Source organism: Eubalaena glacialis, chromosome X (assembly GCF_028564815.1).
Source record: "Eubalaena glacialis isolate mEubGla1 chromosome X, mEubGla1.1.hap2.+ XY, whole genome shotgun sequence".
Lineage (NCBI taxonomy): Eukaryota > Metazoa > Chordata > Mammalia > Artiodactyla > Balaenidae > Eubalaena > Eubalaena glacialis.
In genome coordinates, this window is record NC_083736.1 from 56,907,851 (window position 1) to 56,926,493 (window position 18,643).

Here is an 18,643-nt window from a genome sequence, read left to right on the forward strand (position 1 = left end):
TAGTGGGACTGCTGGGTCGTATGGTAGTTCTCTTTTTAGTTTTTTAAGGAACCTCCATACTGTTCTCCATAGTGGCTGTGTCAATGTACATTCCCACCAACAGTGCAAGAGGGTTCCCTTTTCTCCACACCCTCTCCAGCATTTATTGTTTGTAGATTTTCTGATGATTGTCATTCTGACCGCTGTGAGATGATATCTCATTCTAACAGGTGTGACATGATATTTCATTGTGGTTTTGATTTGCATTTCCCTGATGAATAGTGATGTTGAGCATATTTTCATGTACTTGCTGGCCTTTTGGAGGTCTTCTTTAAAGAAATATCTATTCAGTTACTTTGCTCATATTTTAATCAATTTATTCTGGTTTGTTTTTACTCTGAGTTATGATTTCATTATATATTTTTAATATTTGCTACTTATCAGATATATGGTTTGCAAATATTTTCTCCCATTCTGTAGGTTACCTTTCATTCTGTTGATTGTTTCCTTTGCTGTTCAGAAGCTTTTTTATTTGATGCAATCCCACTTGTCTTTCTGCTTTTGCTGCATGTGCTTTTGGTGTCTTATTTAAAATGTCATTGCCAAGATTAATATTAAGGATTTTTTCCCTTATGTTTTCTTCTAGTCATTTACTGTTTCAGGTGTTATGCTCAAGTCTGTAATCAATTTTGAGTTGATTTTTGTATATGATGTGGGATAAGGGTCCAATTCCATTCTTTTGCATAGGATATACAGCTTTACCAGCATCATTTATTGAAGAGATTATCATTTGCCCATTGTGTGTTCTCAGCACACTTGTTAAAGGGTCAGTTGACTGTAAATGCATGGATTTACTTCTGGGCTCTCTATTCTGTTCCATTGATCTATATGTCTATCTTAACACCAGTACCATACGGTTTTAATATTTGTAGCTTTGTAATTGTAACTCATTTCTTAAATCACCTTTTAATATAGGCAAAATAAAGCCTTCTAAAGGCTCAGGTCAGCTTTCTTGGCTACTTTTGTTTGCCCATGTGGCTTGTTCTAGAAATGTAGAATTTAAAGTGTTTTCTAGGTTCATGTAATGGACCAGCCACAAATTTTGGCCTTGTCTCCAGTAGGGAGTTAAATCTTTGACTGAAAATGAGAGCTAGCAACTGATTGCAAAGAATTCAGTGCTGCTATTTTCATCTCTTTAGAAGTTATTTTCCCAATGCAGCAGTTATCAAGGTCTCATTATTTTTTTATGCACTTACTTAACAAGTGGCACTTGCTATGGGGAAGTTGCTCTGTAATTGTTGTTTTAACCTAAAGCAATACAATGGTCTCATTTATTTGTCTTGCTCAGCAACACAAGTATAGCTACTTCCTAAAATATAGTCAAAGGAAACCCTCTTCCTGTGCCATATCAGAATGTTGTTTATTTATTCTGTTTTATTGTGAGAAGTTTAAAAACAATGGAACCAAACTAAAAGTATATATGTATAGCTGATTCACTTTGTTATAAAGCAGAAACTAACACACCATTGTAAAGCAATTATACTCCAATAAAGATGTTAAAAAAATAATAAGAGAGGGAGATATAAAACTTTTGCAAGGCATAATTTCAGTTTGAGGTTTAATATAGACAAGGATGACTTTGAGCTTTTTAAATGGTCAGATTATGGACAAAATTTTCTGAAACTTAATATTTTAACAATACAATATAGATAACAAAATGGCTGTGTTTGCTTGCAAAAGGGCTATATAACTCAAAATTGTAAAGAAAACACTCTGGTAGGACAGTAGTTGGGAGATGTTACTCAAAATATTCAAGTAGATATAATAGGAACTCTTTATTCTGTTTAAAGTTAGCTCTCCAACAATGCTGTGTAAGCCAAGTCTTTTGTTTATACCATGTATGACCTAAGAATCTAATAATGTCAAGAATATGGAAGAAAGTTCAGAGGAAGAAAGTCAAGAGTATTTGACAATGGCTAATACTGTAGGCATAAAAATTTATAATACCATAATAATTTTCTTTATAAAAGCCACCTTGATTATGCACCAATGTGACAGATTAGGGAAATGCACTGTAGCTATATTACTGGATAGTTCAGTATGTGTGTGATTTCACACGCTCTATTTTGCCAATGTTTAAAACAATCTACACAGGGAGTAAATTCCCCTTGTTCATAAATCTCAAGTAACATAGAGAAAGAGAAAATTGGATAAAGGTAAGGGCTTTCTAGCTGCTTCTTACAGTCTCATGTGTCATTTGGCCTTGATTGCTGTCATTGGCTTTAAATAACGTGTTGCTCTGTTTATTCTATGTCTGCCTGCTTTTTTTTGATGAATGTTGGAACTTAAAAATGTATAGGAAGATCCAAACAAAACAAAACAAAAAAACAAATAAAGCCCTCTACATGTATTTTGAGGAATTTAAACCTGTCACAATGCTATATAAATCTACAAGGAATTCAAAACCCTTAAAAATATTTTTGAGCCAAGAACAACCCTTTCAGGAATCAGGAAGTTAAGGACATTTTCAGTATTTTAAATTTGGAATAGTTCATGCTTAAAAAAGTGTGTAGGGAAATATTCTTGCATTCCTGAAATTTTACTAGTTTTTCTTTCTTAAGAATATGTTTTAAACCAAATTAAGCCAATGTCAATTTATTTGGAAAGGTGGTTCTTCCACTATGGCATCAAAAACCAGAAAAATTACATATGACTTCTTATATTGTTTTGGAAAAGACATTAATATAAAAGTTGATATTCTTCTATAGTTTCACTATGCCAATAATAATAGGAATAAGGTTATCTAAGATGTATATGCTTGGTCTATAAAAGGTGTCAAAGATAAACAAACCTAGACTCTAGTTAAAGTGGTAAGGACAGATTTTTTTTCCCTCAGTTTTATTGTGATATAATTGACATATAGCAATGCATAAACTTAAGGTGTACAACATAATGACTTGACTTTCATATATTGTGAAATGATTACCGCAATAAGTTTAGTTAACATCCACCATCTCATATACATACAAAAAAACTCAAAAAGAAAAAGAAGAAAAAAACATTGTTTTCCCTTGTGATGGGAATTCTTGGAATCTACTCTCTTAACAACTTTCAAACATACTAATACAGCGGTGTTAACTATAGTCATCAGGTTGTACATTACACCCCCAGAACTTATTCATCTCATAACTGGAAGTCTGTAACTTTTGATGACTTTTACCCAATTCCCCCCACCCCTTATCCCCCACTAACCACAAATCTGATCTCTTTTTCTATGAGTTTGTACCTATGACAGATATATTCATCTGTCATTGGACACTGAGGTTATTTCCATGTCTTGTCTATTGTAAATAATGCTGCTATGAACATGGGGTGTGCAGCTATCTCTTTGACATAGTGTTTTTATATCCTTCAGATATATTCCCAGAAGTGAAATTACCAGATCATATGGTAGTTCTATTTTTAATTTTTTAAGAATCTGCATACTATTTTCCATAATGGCTGTAACAATTTACAATTCCATCAACAGTGCACAAACGTTCCCTTTTCTCCATATCCTTGCTGGCATTTGCTATTTTTTGTCTTTAATAACAGTTATGTTAACATGGCATGAGGAGATATTGTGGTTTTTACTTGCATTTCCATAATTATCACTAATGTTGAGCACCTTTCATGTGCTTATTGGCCATTCATATATTTTCTTTGGAAAAATGTCTATTCAGGTCTTTTGCCCGTTTTTTATTTTTTTTATTTTATTTGCTACTGAGTTGTATGAGTTATTTGTATATTTTGGATGGTAACTCCTTATCAGATATATGTTTTGCAAATATTTTTCTCATTCCATACATTTTCTTTTCTTTTAGCTGATCATGTGTTTTGGTGTCCAGAATCTTTTTAATTTGATGTAGTCCCACTTGTTTATTTTTGATTTTGTTGCTTGAGCTTTAGGTGTCATATCCAAAAAATCACTGTCAAGACCCATTTCAAGGAGCTTTTTCTTCTGTTTTCTTCTAGAAGTTTTATGGTTTCCAGTCTTACATTTAAGTCTTTAGCCCATTTCAAGTTAATTTTTGTGATACAGTAGTAGTTTTATTCTTTTACAGTGAATATCCATTTTTTCCCAGCACCATTTATTTTAGAGATTGTCTTTTAAATTATGAATATAGTATTGCAATAAATAAAAGAGTCCAGTGTTAACTAAACTCAAATTTGATTTGTGCAGAGGTAACAGGGTATTTTAAAAGGAGAATGAGGGAATAGAAAGGGGATTGAGTAGAGGCTTAATAGAGTTAGGAAAATGAAAAATTACAAAAAAAAGGGAAAGGATTGGGTTAATCCATGTGAAATCTACCTGGATTTGTTAACTGGTGCTTCTTGAAGTTAGATTCCTTCCCTCCCACACAGATCTGGAGACAGGTCTTCCATTTTAAGGTTTTGACTGAAAAAACAGTAAATTTTTTGAGAAGCTTTTTGTTTTCTCAAGCAGGCACTTTAAGGGGGACAAGAGTCATCCTAGGGATGTAGCCTGGAGTTGTTAGAAACTATGTTAGTATTTATTCAAGTGTTTTTATAGGCCAACATTGAGGTCTAGTTGATAAGAGGGCTCAGAGGAGCCTGGCTAGAGTTTGGTTGAGGAGATATTCTTTGTCAAAGGTCTTGTAAGTAAATACATATTTCATATGAATAACTTCACCAAGAGCAAGTACTTCAATTTGTAAAGTACTTCAAATGATAGACATTCCTTTGTTCCATATCTCTTCTGGGAACTGAGCAGTAAACCAAACAGACAGTCCTTGCTCTCAAGGAGTTCATATTCTAGCAAAGGGACAAACTGATAAGCAAATAAACAAGTAAGTATATAATATAATATCAGGTTGTAAAAAGAATTATGAAAAATAAGAGAGGTAAGGGAAAAGAGAAAGATGTGATGTGGGTAGTCAGTATTACAAAGGACCGTAAAAATTACATTTGAAGTGAATGGAGTCTGCCATAGGAAGATCTGGTGGAAATATATCCCAGGCAATTGGAACAGTGAATGCAAAAGCTCTGAGGCTGGTGTGAACTCAGTGTTTTAGAGAACAGAAAGGCCCACTAGCTGGAATAAATTGAGCAAGGAGGAGAACATTACAACCTATAGTCAGCAGGCGATCAAGCACCAGATCATAGAGGGCCTTGTAGGCTTGTCACATGTGTGTCAAATTCATCAAAACTGACAACCAGGATTTGTTATCTGAGGTGATGGGCATGAGGGAGTTCATCCTCCCACATGGTGGGTTGATGTGAAACTTTGTTCAATAAGTAGGTAAACCCATAAACACAGAGTACCAGACAATGAGCTATGTATGTATTATGGATGATAATGAACTACTGTAACTCTGATTCTTCAGGAAGCCTAGTCTTAGAACTGCTTAGGCCCAGGAAGACTAGATGGTTGCCAAAATGGTTCCCATGATACCTAAGTTTTCTGTGCAATTTAATAATAAATCTTCTTCCTTGAAGGTAATCTGGGCAAGCATAAGTAATCTTTGTGATTTTAAGTGGTCTATCACAGGCCACCTTGTATGGTTTACTGGTCTTCTAATTTTTATTCTGTATGTATGTACTTTTCTGTTATTTAATTAGGATAAAAATGATGGTCTCCAAGAATTTTAGTTTCTCTCTGCTTGCCTAACATAGCGCTTTGATTAGGCAGCTGCAGAAGTCTAGCAGAAAAGAGGCCTAGAGCAGATTTGAAGGTCCTTTGTGTAACCAAATAGACTATAAATAAACAAATACATGGATAGTTAATTACCTTAGAAGTCTCTCCAGATGATGAATGTCAAATGGCCCAAGTAAGTGCAGTTATAATTGGCATATAAGTGAAAGAATTTTGATATAAGTCCCAGACAGCATTCTGCAACTATCAATATATAAAAGAAAGTCTGCGTTAGCCAGTGCTACGGTCTGATTTATTTTATCATTTTTTTTCAATTTTCAGAAATGTCCTTTTCCAAATGGTTTAACCATAAGTACTGGGTTTTTTGTCTCCTGAGTGATTTCAATGTAAGAGAGAATATGTATATCTACAGGCCTTGCATTCAACTTTACACCATAATATTTTAAAGCTAATAACTGGACAGTAAAACAATTTTCTCTATGCTATGACTAATTTTTTGTCACCAATTTACTGTGATTTCTCTCTGCAGTGAAGACTGTACCTTACTTTTATAATACAGTGCTTTTGGATCCCTTCTAACACGATGTGTGGTAAAACAGTCTAAATAATTACAGATTTCTAAACACTATGATAAACAGAAAATGAATAAAACATCCTAATATACAACAATAGGACAATTTTGAAGTAAATTCTAGTATATTAATTCAATATCATATCCTATAGCTATTAAATTTATGTTGAAAAATAACTAATCCCAACTTGAGAAAATTTTAAAAAGATAAATTTGTATGTATATTATAATCATAATTATGTAAAAAGGAAAATTTTTAAGTATTTAAAGAATGGGAGAAAATACAGTGGAGTTAAATTTAATGTTAATAGTGATTCTGTGATGCAGAACTATGAGTGTTTTTTCTTCCTTCTACTTGTTTTAACTTTTAAATTTTTGTATAATTAGGATATATTGCTTTATAGGGGAGAAAAACAAAAACTTTAATCAAAACGTAGAAAGTCTAAGGATACCTTTCTTCCTAAACACACTAATTTATGATCTGAGGCTCATATGGTTTTGTTGCCTACCTATAAACTGGATTGCACATTTTGTCATTCCTTACCAAATCCTCAATTCTTCTAGTTTCCTCCAACATCTAGATACAACTCTCCAAACTAATGTTACTAATTTTTCTCCCTCTCCATTGACTTGGCATCATTAATAACTAAAACCAGATTGCTCAGATCCTTATTAGGACTATCTAAAGAAGATCTGTGAGCAGAAGTTTAATATCTGGAAATCTTCTCCCAACATCTAGAAATCTCAACTTGCTGTCCTCTGGACACAGAAAATGAGTTTATAGTCTGCTCTAGCCATTAATATTTGCTTTTCTTTTCATAACCCACAGCATCATTGAAATGGGTTTATAGTCTGCTCTAGCCATTAATCTTTGTCTTTCTTTTCATAACCTACAACATCAGCGAAATGCCTGGTGGTTTACACTATGTAGCAAATGTCCTCTACTACCAAGTCCCAACAGATAGTTCAGCTGGCCTTTACTGAATGAAAGGTGACCAAATGAAAAACTCATATTGTTCAAAAGAAAGAAGAATTTCTCTTCTGTCCTTGAACAAGTGGAGGAACTGACAAAGACTCTCCCATTGACTAGACTTTAGATAGACTCCTCTGAGTCCTTTTTTAAACTAGGCCTCATCCTTGGGCCCTGTATTTGGCCTGCCTAGTCCAGTTGTAGCAAAAATCCTGCTAAGTCAGTTTAGAGACGATCCCCCACCCTTGATATCTGATCACCCTGGCCTTCTTTTAGCACTAATCCTGTTAAGTTGGTTTAGGAAGAAATCCCCTACCCTTAATGTATTATTTTAGTAATATTCCATTTAATGATCCCCTCATTCTGCTCACTAGCTATAAATCCCCAGTTGTCTTAGCTATATTCAGAGTTGCGGCTGATCTCTCTCCTTTATTTTGATAGTCTTGACAATGATAGCAAATATCCTGAATAAAGTCTTCCTTACTGTTTTAACAAGTATAAAAATATCTTTTCTTTAATTAAAACAAAAGAATATCACAGAAAGAGTTGTATACTTAATTTATTCTGAAGGAGAATAAATAAACTGTGACTTTGAGTTCACACTGAACACATTGTAATGAATAAGAATGTGTGTACTAATCAATACTAAAGTGGGAAACACAGGAAAAATTTTTATGATTCCAAAATTAAGAATTTTTCTAGAAAAAAAGTTGGAAAATTATCGCAGATGCATTCTAAGATAGTCATTCAGAAAAATCATTGAAGGGCAAGAGGTAGGACTGAACCAAATCACAAAATTCTACCTGGTGCCAGAAACTTTCTACATGGTATTAATTAAAGTCTTGGTTTTGACAAACAGATAGCCACAAAATGTAGGCAAACAGCCTTTTTAAGTTAATGTGTCCTAGGTTATTTTCCATAATGTTTACTCAAGTTACTTTCTTTCCCTAATTAACTCAGAAACTCATTTTATATAACATTTGATATCATTTATATCTCATGAAATTCAAGTTTGCCTTTATTAAAAATGCTGTGACATACATACATATGTATGTCATATGTGTTCATCCAAGACAGGGAAAGGCCATTCTTATTAACATGTTGCTATTCTTAGTAATTAACTCCAAAAAAAGCTTAATTTTTGGATATTCTTCTTTATCCTCAACTGTCAAATCATGCAAAGAAGGTGAAACTAAATTAATTAAATGTACACCCTAAATGTGTTCAGAATACAGTGGGAAGTGCTGATTAAATCTGGTGAAGTGCCATGCATTTAAATGTGGCTCATGAAGAAAAAAAGAAAAAGGAGATCAACTTGAAGTTTCCAATGATATAAGGGGCAAAACAGGAAAGAATTAACTGGAGAGTGATGGGGTTCAGGAAGTGCTATCCCAAAATATGGCAGCTTGCCATATTGAATATTTTAAGCTGAAAAAGTTTGATAAAATGGCAGAAGCAGGAAGTCACTCTGACTCCCCCCACTTCTCTGAAACAGGACATAAAACCCTCATGTGAGTGATGCCCTACCTACACTACGAGGAAAGGAACATCCATAGCTCCAAAGACAAAGGGACACCAAGAACAGCTTTGCCAAGACTCCCCCAGTTTACTACAATTACATCATACTCCTTAACCTATAATATTCCTCCTTGACTGTGTACTCTTCATCAAACATAGCATAAAATATGCATGTCTAAATGTTTCTTTTGGTCTTCATTTCCTTATGAAGTCTCCAGTCTCATGTGAAACTTATACTGAATAAATTTGTATGCTTTTTACCTGTTAATCTATATTTGTCAGTTTAATTGTCAAACCCAGCCAGGGACCCTAAGAGGGTTGAGGAAAAACTTTTCCTCCCTTAGAGTTTCTGGTGACTATGAAGGGACTCCATCATCTGGAGACACCTTGCTTGGTCTAGAAGCTGCAGTCAGAGATCTTGGACCTCTGGCAACAGCTGGCAGTAGGTAAGAATTCTTACGATGTCAGTCTTTCATATCTCTGCCTGTGGGGACCAGTTGAGCAAGTGTGGTAAAAGTCTTTTCTTTCCCAAATTCAGATTAGCAAAAAAAATTGTGAGAATTAGTTCCTTGATTTGTAACTCCTGTGAATTTCGTTTGAGGGGTACCCATTGATTATTTTCCTCCTGGGAACAGCTATTGTTTTCCTATTTATCTCTCATTTTGTGCTCTGAGGACTCAACTTGGCTTTCCACGTGTTGGGGCATGCAAGTATTGGTTCTTGCATGTGCAGGTGGCTAACTGTCAGATTCAAGGCCCCAAGAATGTGGCTGGACAAAACATGTGGGTTGCACCCTATTTGCAACTAAAGTCCTACTGACAATTGCCAGCTCTTAGGGAGTTAAGTCTTTCTTTCTTTTGGCTATCTTGGGAGTGGGTCTGGATCTTGGGAAGCCTTCACATTTGCACCCTCTTTGGGACAACTTTTGCATCCATAATTAGTTATTGGTTTTGGTTTTGAGTCACCTGATAGGTAAAACTTTAGTTTAAATACTTGAAAGGAATTTTTAAAGGAGCTCTAGGTCTGATGTTGGCCAAATTGGAGGCTGATATTCAGAGCCTGATAGAAATATATTTTTAAAATTATTCCCCCCAAGCTAAAATAGAGCTATGTACTTAGAGGGAAAAGAAAACATTGTGAAGCCTTTGTGGGAGGATTTATTAAATCATTGCAAAGACACACAACTCTAAATCTAAAACACAGGAGTCTTTTATCCATCTTAGCTTAATCTTTTCTCCCTTATATAAAGATAATGTAGCTGGATGAATGGGTCAGCCCCCTGGTATCATTCAGGCTGTGAGTCAATTATTTGAGGAATTAAAAAACAACTGTCCTGAGCACGCTGCGGCCGCGTCAGTCCGGTGCGACCTGCACCCGCCTGGCCGGTCGTCCTGCCCGCGCCCGAGTCACGGCCATGGCGGCCTCGCTTCTGCCGCGGCAAGGAGGAGCAGGGGGGCTGAAGATTGTGCTCCTAGAAGCAGGAGTGTTTTGAGGACTTGTTTCTACAGTTTCTCTCTCTGCAGAATCAGGAAAAAATGAAAAGGGATTGCCACTGAATCCCAAGAAGCCAAGTCCACCAAAAAAGTCCGCGCCAGCCGCCACCCCAGCTGAGCTGTTTGACAACACCACCTACAAGAATCTCCAGCATCACGGTTACAGCACGTACACCTTCTTGGACCTAAACCTGGAGCTTTCGAAGTTCAGGATGTTTCAGCCCTCTTCAGGAGGAGAGTCACCTCGCCACTGAGAGCTCAGCTTAAAACTTAACCTTTGGTGTCTTTCTACATTCTTGGCAAAAATAAAATCCGCTCAGCAGTCATGAAAAAAAAAAAAAAACAACAAAAAACAAAATACAACTGTCCTTTTCTTACAAATCTTTAAAAAAAAAACCTAAAAAGCAGTTCTAGAAGAAATTCAAAGTCCACCTGATGCTTATCTATCCCCAAACTTCCTCTACTCACCTAAAAATGCTTGCAGATATTGTAAAAGATCAAGACATTGGAAACATAATTAATTGTCCTGCACTTAAGAAAAAGAAGGAACATTTGAATAATAATTACCTTAGACCTCTGATAATAGGCAAATATGCCCCCAAACTCCTTTCTGGAGAAAACTTACATCCTTTCTCTGTGCCTTTGAGATGTAAATTTTCTACCATGTCTTCTCTAGGCCCTGAAAGCCATCTCTCTCTTTTCTTTTTTTTTAATTTGATAGATGTATATTTTTTATTTATTTAGCTATTTAGTTATAAAACATCTTTATTGGAGTATAATTGCTTTACAATGTTGTGTTAGTTTCTGCTGAAATACAAACTTCAGGGAGATGATTCTCATCAGAAGGAAAAAAGAAAACAAAAAGCTATTTGGAAACTAAACACATGAAAAATCTTAAAAGTCTCCACAAATATTGGTAAATAGTTACCTATTTACCATTTGTGTCAGAAACAAATGGTTTGAATAAAAATATAAAGAGGAAATAAACTAATGAGCTTTATGTTAATATACCTGACACACAGCTAAAATTATAACAAGATCTCTGTTTATGTCTGCATGTTTATCTGTCTTATATGTATGCATAAAATCCCTTAAAAAAGTTCTACTAAAATCGGCTTAGATATAAATGAGCTATCATATAAATTAGGTGCTTTTAAAACTCTCAGAAATATATAAACTACCCCCAAATTTTTAAGTTCACATAATCTGGGATAATCTTTGGTAAATAGAGATAGTTTTTAAATTGTTGGGGTGAAAAAGGCATGTCTTTAAGTTCTCAGCATTAAATATAATACAAACATACAATTTTCTTCTACCTAGGTTGACTAGTCAAACGAGCTTATGCTATTTCTATTACATGTTTAAGATTTTAAAACTATAAGGCCAACCTATGAATTGCTTGATGCATGTCAAGGGTGACAGTAAACAGAGAGAGATACAGTGAGAGAGTGAGAAGAACCATATGTTTAACATTTTAGCTTCTGTGCTTCTGTACTTTTTTGATACTGCCTGATTTGTCAACAAGAAAAATAAGATAATAGCTAGTTTTGTTTAATGTCACATGAAATTTTCATGAACAATTCAGGCATAATTAAGAACAAATGAATTAAATAGATGTAAGTTTATAAATGAACTTTTAAACAATAATTATGCTTTATGATATATCTACTTAAAAATAGTTTCAAAAATATGTTAATAACTTGAAATCTTAAAGCTATACTAACATAAATTAAATGATGGATATTCATTGAATATCTAGAACATTTCAAATCCAGATAAAATATTGAAACATCAACTGCTGAACATAAGCTTATCTAATTTGACATCTTGTTTTATACGGTATAGAAAAAATATATATGAGTGCGTTAATAAACACGAGAAAATGTACTATGAAAAGACATATGCCATTAGAAATTATGAAATGATATATTCATATATTTGCTACAGGATGATAGTACGTGGCAGGCAATTCAAAATTCCTAGTTTTCTCTGTAAAAGAAAGATTAGTAATGGATAAAATTCTAATCAATGTATGTAAATAAAACCATTAGGAATGATAGAGTAAACTTTTTAAAAACTCTATATACAAGGAAAGTAAGATATTTTTGAATAAGAAATCTATAAAAGACATGTTTTTGTTAAGGGAAAAAGAGTAATTTTGCCCTAAAGTAGAATCAGTGGTTGGTCCCGAATGAGAAAGAGAAAAAGAGTAGGACAAAAACTGAATGGATATTATAAATAAAAGTTGTAGAAGGAATCTTGGAAAATAAATCTTCATCCTGTGTGTTCAAAGCTGGCTAAGATTGGATGGACTCATTTATAAGTTTTCTTTAATATTAGCCTTAGTATTAATGGTACACTAATAAAGAAAAAGAACAATTATATGATTTTCTCTCCATTAAAATGATAGTTGTCTCAGATTATTGATCTGCTCTTAATAAGAAATTGTAAAGAAAAAAAAATTTTTCATTATCTTTTAAGTAATCTGCCTGGGAAGCCAAGAGTTCCTGTCTTAAAATAATTTCCCATGTTTCATGTTGTCTTTATCAGGTCTTAGAATACTTAAGAAAACTGAAGCTCCAAAATGTTAAAGAACTAAGCTTCTGTTTTGTTTTGCTTTTATAATTATGTAATATACTCTATTTACCATTGAATTCTTTTATTACCACTTTTGTTAAATAGATAACTAAGTATTGTTTCATAGTAACCTGTGATTGTGTTTAGTCAAGTTCTCAAATTTTTTGATATTTTTGACAACTTCCCCAAATCAAATTCTAAATGCAGTCTTTTTTCTTTTTTAAACATCTTTATTGGAGTATAATTGCTTTACAATGTCTATTAGTGTGTTAGTTTCTGCTTTATAACAAAGTGAATCAGTTATACATATAGATATATCACCATATCTCTTCCCTCTTGCATCTCCCTCCCTCCCACCCTCCCTATCCCACCCCTTAGGTGGTCACAAAGCACCTAGCTGATCTCCCTGTGCTATGCAGCTGTTTCCAACTAGCTATCTATTTTACATTTGATAGTGTATATAAGTCTATGCCACTCTCACTTTGTCCCAGGTTACACTTCCCCCTCCCCGTATCCTCAAGTCCATTCTCCAGTAGGTCTGCGTCTTTATTCACGTCTTCCCCCTAGGTTCTTCATGACCATTTTTTTTGATTGTTTTTTAGATTCCATATATATGTGTTAGCATACGGTATTTGTTTTTCTCTTTCTGACTTACTTCACTCTGTATGACAGACTCTAACTCCATCCACCTCACTGCAAATAACTCAATTTCGTTTCTTTTCATGGCTGAGTAATATTCCATTGTATATATGTGCCACATCTTCTTTATCCATTCATCTGTTGACGGACACTTATGTTGCTTCCATGTCCTGGCTATTGTAAACAGAGATGCAATGAACATTTTGGTACATGACTCTTTTTGAATTATGGTTTTCTTAGGGTATTTCCACAGTAGTGGGATTGCTGGGTTGTATGGTAGTTCTATTTTTACTTTTTTAAGGGACCTCCATACTGTTCTCCATAGTGGCTGTATCAATTTACATTCCCACCAACAGTGCAAGAGGGTTCCCTTTTCTCCACACCCTCTCCAGCATTAATTGCTTGTAGATATGGTTTTTTTAAAAAAATCTTTATTGGAGTATAATTGCTTTACAATGGTGTGTTAGTTTCTGCTCTATAACAGAGTGAATCAGTCATACATATACATATGTTCCCACATCTCCTCCCTCCTGCATCTCCCTCCCTCCCATCCTCCCCATCCAACCACCCCAGGCGGTCACAAAGCACAGAGCTGAAGTCCCTGCGCTATGCGGTTACTTCCCACTAGCGATCTATTTTACGTTTGATAGTGTATATATGTCCATGACACTCTCTCACTTTGTCGCATCTTACCCTTCCCCCTCCCCATATCCTCAAGTCCATTCTCTAGTAGGTCTGTGTCATTATTCCCGTCCTGCCACTAGGATCTTCATGACTTTTTTTTTTTATCCCTTAGATTCCATATATATGTGTTAGCATACTGTATTTGTTTTTCTCTTTCTGACTTACTTCACTCTGTATGACAGACTCTAACTCCATCCACCTCATTACAAATACCTCCATTTCGTTTCTTTTTATGGCTGAGTAATATTCCATTGTATATATGTGCCACATCTTCTTTATCCATTCATCCGATGATGGACATTTATGTTGCTTCCATGTCCTGGCTATTGTAAATAGAGCTGCAATGAACATTTTGGTACATGACTCTTTTTGAATTATGGTTTTCTCAGGGTATTTGCCCAGTAGTGGTATTGCTGGGTCGTATGGTAGTTCTATTTTTAATTTTGTAAGGAACTTCCATACTGTTCTCCATAGTGGCTGTATCAATTTACATTCCCACCAACAGTGCAAGAGTGTTCCCTTTTCTCCACACCCTCTCCAGCATTTATTGTTTCTAGATTTTTTGATGATGGCCATCCTGACCGGTGTGAGATGATATCTCATTGTAGGTTTGATTTGCATTTCTCTAATGATTAATGATGTTGAGCATTCTTTCATGTGTCTGTTGGCAATCTGTATATCTTCTTTGGAGAAATGTCTATTTAGGTCTTCTGCCCAGTTTTGGATTGGGTTGTTTATTTTTTTGTTATTGAGCTGCATGACCTGCTTGTAAATCTTGGAGATTAATCCTTTGTCAGTTGCTTCATTTGTAATATTTTCTCCCATTCTGAGGGTTGTCTTTTGGTCTCATTTATGGTTTCCTTTGCTGTGCAAAAGCTTTTAAGTTTCATTAGGTCCCATTTGTTTATTTGTGTTTTTATTTCCATTTCTCTAGGAGCTGGGTCAAAAAGGATCTTGCTGTGATTTATGTCATAGAGAGTTCTGCCTACATTTTCCACTAAGAGTTTGATAGTGTCTGGCCTTACATTTAGGTCTTTAATCCATTTTCAGTTTATTTTTGTGTATGGTGTTAGGGAGTGTTCTAATTTCATACTTTTACACGTACCTATCCAGTTTTCACAGCACCACTTATTGAAGAGGCTGTCTTTTCTCCACTGTATATGCTTGCCTCCTTTATCAAAGATAAGGTGACCATATGTGCGTGGGTTTATCTCTGGGCTTTCTGTCCTGTTCCATTGATCTATGTTTCTGTTTTTGTGCCAGTACCGTACTCTCTTGATTACTGTAGCTTTGCAGTATAATCTGAAGTCAGGGAGCCTGATTCCTCCAACTCCATTTTTCGTTCTCAAGATTTCATTGGCTATTCGGGGTCTTTTGTGTTTCCATACAAATTGTGAAATTTTTTGTTCTAGTTCTGTGAAAAATGCCAGTGGTAGTTTGATAGGGATTGCATTGAATCTGTAGATTGCTTTGGGTAATAGAGTCAGTTTCACAATGTTGATTCTTCCAATCCAAGAACATGGTATATCTCTCCATCTATTTGTATCATCTTTAATTTCTTTTATCAGTGTCTTATAATTTTCTGCATACAGGTCTTTTGTCTCCTTAGGTAGGTTTATTCCAAGATATTTTATTTTTTTGTTGCAATGGTAAATGGGAGTGTTTTCTTAATTTCACTTTCTGATTTTTCATCATTAGTGTATAGGAATGCAAGAGATTTCTGTGCATTAATTTTCTATCCTGCTACTTTACCAAATTTATTGATTAGCTCTAGTAGTTTTCTGGTAGCATCTTTAGGATTCTCTATGTATAGTATCATGTCATCTGCAAACAGTGACAGCTTTACTTCTTCTTTTCCAATTTGGATTCATTTTATTTCTTTTTCTTCTCTGATTGCTGTGGCTAAAACTTCCAATACTATGTTGAATAATAGTGGTGAGAGTCGACAACCTTGTCTTGCTCCTGATCTTAGTGGAAATGGTTTCAGTTTTTCACCATTGAGGATGATGTTAGCTGTGGGTTTGTCATCTATAGCCTTTATTATGTTGAGGAAATTTCCCTCTATGCTTACTTTCTGCAGAGCTTTTATCATAAATGGGTGTTGAATTTTGTTGAAAGCTTTCTCTGCATCTATTGAGATGATCATATGGTTTTTCTCCTTCAATTTGTTAATATGGTGTATCACGTTGATTGATTTGCGTGTATTGAAGAATCCTTGCATTCCTGGAATAAACCCCACTTGATTATGGTGTATGATCCTATTAATGTGCTGTTGGATTCTGTTGGCTAGTATTTTGTTGAGGATTTCTGCATCTATGTTCATCAGTGATATTGGCCTGTAGTTTTTTTCTTTGTGACATCTTTGTCTGGTTTTGGTATCAGGGTGAAGGTGTCCTCCTAGAATGAGTTGGGGAGTGTTCCTTCCTCTGCAATATTTTGGAAGACTTTGAGAAGGATAGGTGTTAGCTCTTCTCTAAATGTTTGATAGAATTCGCCTGTGAAGCCATCTGGTCCTGGGCTTTTGTTTGTTGGAAGATTTTTAATCACAGTTTCAATTTCAGTGCCTGTGATTGGTCTGTTCATATTTTCTATTTCTTCCTGGTTCAGTCTTGGCAGGTTGTGCATTTCTACGAATTTGTCCATTTCTTCCAGGTTGTCCATTTTATTGGCATAGAGATGCTTGTAGTAATCTCTCATGATCGTTTGTATTTCTGCAGTGTCAGTCGTTACTTCTCCTCTTTCATTTCTAATTCTATTGATTTGAGTCTTCTCCCTTTTTTTCTTGATGTGTCTGGCTAATGGTTTATCAATTTTGTTTATCTTCTCAAAGAACCAGCTTTTAGTTTTATTGATCTTTGTTATTGTTTCCTTCATTTCTTTTTCATTTATTTCTGCTCAGATCTTTATGATTTCTTTCCTTCTGCTAACTTTGGGTTTTTTTGTTCTTCATTCTCTAATTGCTTTACGTGCAAGGTTAGGTTGTTTACTCGAGATGTTTCCTGTTTCTTGATGTAGGCTTGTATTGCTATAAACTTCCCTCTTAGAACTGCTTTTGCTGCATTCTATAGGTTTTGGATCTTCGTGTTTTCATTGTCATTTGTTTCTAGGTATTTTTTGATTTCCCATTCTATTTCTTCAGTGATCACTTGGTTATTAAGTAGTGTATTGTTTAGCCTCCAGGTGTTTGTATTTTTTACAGATCTTTCCTGTAATTGATATCTAGTCTCATAGCGTTGTGGTTGGAAAAGATACTTGATATGATTTCAATTTTCTTAAATTTACCAAGGCTTGATTTGTGACCCAAGATATGATCTATCCTGGAGAATGTTCCATGAGCAATTGAGAAAAATGTGTGTTCTGTTGTTTTAGTTTGGAATGTCCTATAAATATCAATTAAGTCCATCTTGTTTAATGTATCATTTAAAGCTTGTGTTTCCTTATTTATTTTCATTTTGGATGATCTGTCCATTGGTGAAAGTGGGGTGCTAAAGTCCCCTACTATGATTGTGTTGCTGTCTATTTCCCCTTTTATGGCTGTTAGTATTTGCCTTATGTATTGAGGTGCTCCTATGTTGGATGCATAAATATTTACAATTGTCATATCTTCTTCTTGAATCAATCCCTTGATCATTATATAGTGTCCTTCTTTGTCTCTTGTAATATTCTGTATTTTAAAGTCTATTTTGTCTGATATGAGAATTGCTACTCCAGCTTTCTTTTGATTTCCATTTGCATGGAATACCTTTTTCCATCCCCTCACTTTCAGTCTGTATTTGTCTCTAGGTCTGAAGTGGGTCTCTTGTAGACAGCATATATATGGGTCTTGTTTTTGTATCCATTCAGCCAGTCTGTGTCTTTTGGTGGGAGCATTTAATCCATTTACATTTAAGGTAATTATCGATAAATATGTTCCTATTCCCATTTTCTTCAATGTTTGTGGTTTGTTATTGTAGGTGTTTTCCTTCTCTTGTGTTTCTTGCCTAGAGAAGATCCTTTAGCATTTGTTGTAAAGCTGGTTTGGTGGTGCTGAACTCTCTCATCTTTTGCTTGTCTGTAAAGGTTGTAATTTCTCCATCAAATATGAATGAGATCCTTGATGTGTAGAGTAATCTTGGTTGTAGGTTTTTGTCCTTCATCACTTTAAATATGTTCTGCCACTCCCTTCTGGCTTGCAGAGTTTCTGCTGAAAGCTCAGCTGTTAATCTTATGGGGATTCCCTTGTGTGTTATTTGTTGTTTTCCCCTTGTTGCTTTTAATATGTTTTCTTTATATTTAATTTTTGATAGTTTGATTAATATGTGTCTTGGCATGTTTCTCCTTGGATTTATCCTGTATGGGACTCTTTGTGTTTCCAGGACTTGATTAATTATTTCCTTTCCCATATTAGGGAAGTTTTCAACTATAATCCCTTCAAATATTTTCTCAGTCCCTTTCTTTCTCTCTTCTTCTTCTGGGCACCTATAATTCGAATGTTGGTGCGTTTAATGTTGTCCCAGAAGTCTCTGAGACAGTCCTCAGTTCTTTCCATTCTTTTTTCTTTATTCTGCTCTGCAGTA

At 34.8% G+C, this 18,643-nt stretch overlaps 1 long non-coding RNA gene and 1 pseudogene across 2 annotated transcripts in view; one reads left to right on the forward strand and one right to left on the reverse strand.

Annotated features, from left to right (window-relative positions):
- Positions 1-18,643, reverse strand: part of LOC133082521 (uncharacterized) — a 238,941-nt gene that overhangs the window by 48,610 nt on the left and 171,688 nt on the right. Inside the window, exon 3 of one of the 2 annotated variants that reach the window (XR_009698960.1) lies at positions 5,857-5,878. The exons of the other annotated variant lie outside the window; for it this stretch is intronic. This is a non-coding gene — a long non-coding RNA (uncharacterized LOC133082521). Of the gene's footprint in view, positions 1-5,856; positions 5,879-18,643 lie in introns of those variants that run through there. 2 annotated transcript variants of the gene reach the window in all.
- Positions 10,109-10,441, forward strand: LOC133082597 (NADH dehydrogenase [ubiquinone] flavoprotein 3, mitochondrial-like; annotated as a pseudogene).